The sequence below is a fragment of the Notothenia coriiceps genome, unplaced genomic scaffold, assembly GCF_000735185.1.
Source record: "Notothenia coriiceps isolate Sejong01 unplaced genomic scaffold, NC01 NC01_scaffold00032680, whole genome shotgun sequence".
Taxonomy (NCBI): Eukaryota; Metazoa; Chordata; class Actinopteri; order Perciformes; family Nototheniidae; genus Notothenia; species Notothenia coriiceps.
The window spans coordinates 262,020-267,158 of record NW_011365381.1 but is presented as its reverse complement, the minus strand read 5'-3'; positions in this window follow the sequence as shown (position 1 = coordinate 267,158).

The window sequence follows — 5,139 nt, the reverse complement described above, 5'->3', positions numbered from 1 at the left end:
ACTACTCTACTCTCTGCTCACTCCTTTCCTGTAAAATGCAGGTCCAGTCCACACATATGCTCCATCAAGGACGGTGCTACAGGCCGCAAGGCAGTGCACTTAAAACTACAATAAGCATGTTAATGTTAATCTAACAGCTCCCCCCCCCCCCAATTTTGCATTTTGAAATGCTCCCGATTTCTGAGGGCAACTATGGTGTGGGTCCTTGTACTCGGAGTCGGGCTAACGTCCACGCTAGCTTCCACGCTAGCTGCTATATGTTTTGCATTGAGGTGATACTTGAGGCTTGACGTGCTGCGGTAATATGCAAATTCCTTTTTGCATAATTTGCATACAACCGTGCTCTTATCGACGCTTCCATCCGTCCGTTTTTAAAACAAAATTTCCCATCCACGGGGCCAACCAAAGCGGTCTCATCAGCTTCTTCGTTCATGTTTGACTATTGTTCACTGTGGTTTGTTGTTGTCTGAAGTCATGAACGTTAGTTGGTGCTCCAGTATAATTGGTACGCCTGAAACTCATCCAGTGAGAAACGTTCCGCAGGGCAAAAATAAGTGCGATTAAAATGCGTTAATTTTTTTAACGCGTTAATGTTTGTGTAATTAATTAATCTTAATTAACGCGTTAAAGTCCCGGCCCTAATTATAAGCTGCGATTGCAGACTAGCCAGTATGTCAAAAACTCTTCCACTGTCCCCGTTTTAGTTTTGACCAATTTGCTGTCAATCCTGCTGATCTCACCGGAAAAAGGATGAGTTGGAAAAAAGCAAACACAAGCAAACTGCATCTGCTGGGATAACATCTCGTCTAAAGTAAATAATCATCTTTGGGGAATAAAAAAAGCGGAAACCCCCCAAGAAAGATGGAGAAAGACTAAAGAGCAGAGGGCAGCAGCCTTGTTTTTCTCAGATGTTGTGCCATCAATGAAACTGCAGCATACAGGAGAGAAATAATGTGTTTGTGTGTGTGTGTGTGTGTGTGTGTGTGTGTGTGTGTGTGTGTGTGTGTGTGTGTGTGTGTGTGTGTGTGTGTGTGTGTGTGGTGGGAGAGGGATCCCTCCTCTGTTGCTCTCCCTGAGGTTTCTCCCATGTTTCCCTTTAAACNGGCCGTTTCTCAATCTCGAGGAAACTGGCTTCCAAGGATGCTACGTCATCTGTGGAATTCCAAGTATGCTGGAGATTGGAACCGTCCTTTGGCGGCACTCGATGACGTAGCATCCTTGGAAGCCAGTTTCCTCGAGATTGAGAAACGGCCAGAGTGAGTGAAGGAGAGATAAATCATGCAATCAATTACATAGACCGTTGAGTTTGAACAGCGTTGTCCATCATTAATCAGCTCCTGTGGTAATTACTGTATCCATCAGCTGGACTTGTAGACAGATCTGCAGTGCTGCTGGTGTGAGATCAGTTTGCTTTGTGATACTAACAAATACAACACTCGTTGGGGTCTTTTGTATTGTATTCCTGTGAAGCTGACCATTGAGCGGCCCGACCAAGCGAGGAGGCAAAGGCAAAACGTCCCAAATACAACCCGGTGTGGGCATTTATTAAAATCATAGACACATAGTTCACAGCCTCAATCCTGCTGTTCTCCCTGAACACATCCTGCAGCCATAAGGATCTCACACACCACCCAACAAAACAGGAAACACAGAGCCTAAATACCCACACTAATTAACCCAACAAGACACAGGTGAGGGGGGAGGAGACAACAAAGGGCACCAGGTGCACACCATCAACAGCATCAGCCATGGGGAAAGGGAACACTTTTCAAAATAAAACACATGTGCAATATACAAAACCCGAAGCCGTGAGTCCACAGTGACGAAGCCACCTTCGTTACAATTCCATTTGAATTTACCTTGAATTGACTGTAATGTTTCGTTGTTAATCAGCCCCCTAATGTGGTTGGATCTCCCGCTGAAAGCTTAATTCAGTGAGTCAGCACCGTTGTTAATTTATTTCCCTTTATTCCTGCCTCCTTTCTTCTTCTCCTGTCAGTCTACTCTGCAGGTTTACCCTACCTGTCTGTCTCTGCGAATGAGTCATCAGACGCATCTCCATTCCCCCCCAAGAGTCCACAGCGGTGCAAAAGTACACACACAAACCAAATAATATACCCGACACAAAACAGATAGTTACAGTAGATCTCTGGTTTCAAATTGCTCTATTCCACAAAAACCCTGACTCATAGGAAATCCTTTCAGCCTGATAAAGCGGTGATCAACAAATGACAGCGCCTCGCCGTGCACGCTTCCTCAATACATAATTCATGCATAGTTTATTTGTGTACAGGGTTTAATTGTTGGTTTGCCTGCATCTGCTATTGTGGTGTAAATGTTTTGATTGTGGGTGACAGGATGATGACACACACACACACACACACACACACACACACACACACACACACACACACACACACACACACACACACACACTCCTAGACAAGTGGTGATGCGAGATAGCCCACCTGGCTGCCTGGGAACAAAGAGTGGATTGACAGTTTGTCAGTACGGTACTTTGTCCCAGTCCACTGAGTCGCCAAATGAAACATTAGGCTCTCTTGGGGGATTTCGAAGACACACAAGCGCAAAACACACAGGCATATGGAAACTTACATATACAGGAATGAGTCCTTAAACCCTGAAATGAGTCGGCATTTTTGCACTTCCAATGCCCTCATCTCGTCTGTGGTTAACACAAGCTCAAGAGATGTTCGCATTTTGTGCCGTGACATAAGGTTTGGTTTGTGGACCTACCCCACTGGTTTGAGGTCTTTATGTGTCGTCAATAAGGTGTTTGCTCACAAGTGTAGATTTAAGAGGTTATCAAGGACATATAACAGCACCTCGCCAAATGCCAAACTCAACTACTTTATTTACTTTACGGTTAATCTAAGCAACTGTGGTTTTCTTATACACTGACGTTAGCAATTTACTTAGACCCTTTGCAATTTATCTGCAAAAATCATAAATGCAAAAATGTGTAAGTAGCATAAGCGTTTGATTGCCACAGAGGTTAATCCAGAAAACCAATGGAGTAATCCTGTTGCATTTTGTCAAGGAAACCAGCGCTTTGTTACATATTGATTTTTTGAGATTGGAGCTATCTGCGGGATATACAAGGGTTAAGGAAGATTGTTCAGTTAAGCAAAAAATGGTCTTGTTTATAGCAATTAGACGAGCCACAAATTAAGTTAAAAAATTAAACTGGGAAACCTTGATGAGCAAGATGGTATTATTTAACATGTCATAACTAGTTTGAAGATTTTGACCAGTAATGTGATCTGCCTTGTTCTTCCTTTTTCATAAAACAAGTGAAACAGTATTTAAAACATTTTACCTTTGCAGAAATAATGTCATGAATGACAAGCTTTGCAAAGGCTGACCCTAGATATAGGGATCCAATCTAAACACCAACTAGATCAGCGGGGTCATCCAAATATATTTCATATTGTTTTCTTAACTCCGACACTAAACACGGTGCAAACATTGCCGGAGTGAACACTTTGGCCTGAAGTTCACAGATGGCTCTGTGGTATTTGCTCATCCTGCTGTGATGTTGTCACACAGTGTTTGGGACTGGGAGCAGCATATCCTCCTGTGTTCGTTTTGCCCTGGAACTAGACAAACACACACCCACACACCCACACACACACCCACACACACACCCACACACACACACACACACACACACACTGAGAGTGAGATGCTGAGTGAAAAGTAGATCAGCTCCAGGCTAGTGTTAGTGAATGAATGAACCGTTATAGTACAGCTTTCTGGGGCAAAACGCACACAGCAGAGAAGACAGGCCGTCTCTGCAATTCCAAGTTCCAATGCGCCTTTAGGACAATTATTCTATAGTTCTAGTCTGCTTTAAAATGTTGTTTAATATTATCCCATAACATACTGTAAAATGTCAATAAAAACCGACGCGGATTCCCTTTTAGTCGCCACATGTGGGCACTTTATCGACTAATGAAATGGAGTTCGTATTAGTTAGCGGGTAACTTTTGTCAATAGCTAGCCTCACATAGAATAGATAAGTTAGATTCTCCACATTTCATTAATTGTATGGAAACCATAAACAACCAAGGACCAACGCAGAATTTATTCAAATGTACTTGTATGGTTTTGACCCCCTACCTCTGAAGCGGCCATAAAACCTGAATATTTTTCCATTCTTTAATTAACTCTATTTCTGAAGTGCGTACTGTAAGGCTCAGACGATCCATAAAAATTGAAAAAAGTGTCATGAAAAATAAGCTAATTTGTTAATATTGTCTTGTTAAGTATTTTGCTCACTGTGTGGCACTTTAACTGACATAACAATGTTTTCACCGCACCATATTGTTGGGTGTGCTTGTTTTCATTACCTTGCTGGCTACAAAATGATAATGTGGATGTCATTGTACCAGCATTGTTAACCATTTCAGACGAGGATCAAACGGATGATTCGTAAATAATACGGTATTGCATAGTCTAATTATACTTGTTTGAATAAACAACTTGATCCTATTTTCCATCTTTTGAGCAAAAGGAGTTAAAGGCCAGTCCCTTAGAGAGCGCTGTCTCAACTATACACCGGTTGTTTCAGTGATTGAGGCAAATAAATCCTGAGCTATTAAATTCAGTTTTACGGTATTGCACAACATGTCAACTGTATTTTCAGCATGTTGGAGTTCATCCAATCTTTGTTGAATGTGTACATTGTGTGTGTGTGCCCTGAAAAGCATCACACCCTTAGGCCTCGGGTTGAGTTTGATCCACTGTGATGTGCCACTATCTCTCCGGGGCCGCAACTATTCTAGGCCCTGGCTCTGTTTTTTGTGTATGTTTTTATGTGTGTGTGTGTTTCTGCTCTTTTTCTTTATGTTTATTTTTTTATCTCTTATAGTCACTGCTCCTGTCGTCTGTAATTGTATGTGTGTTGATGTTTTTTCCGGTCCTGGTGTTCTGAAGCATGCTTGTATGTTTTCTGTTTTGAGTGTGTGTGGGTGTGTCAAATATTGAATGCCTGAAAGCTGAAAACAATGAGACTGCCCCTTTATTGACTCAAGTATAAATGTGTTCATTCTATCATATGCATAAAGCACCACTTATGTGTGTATGTGTTTTTATGTTTGGGTGGGCGGGTACAAT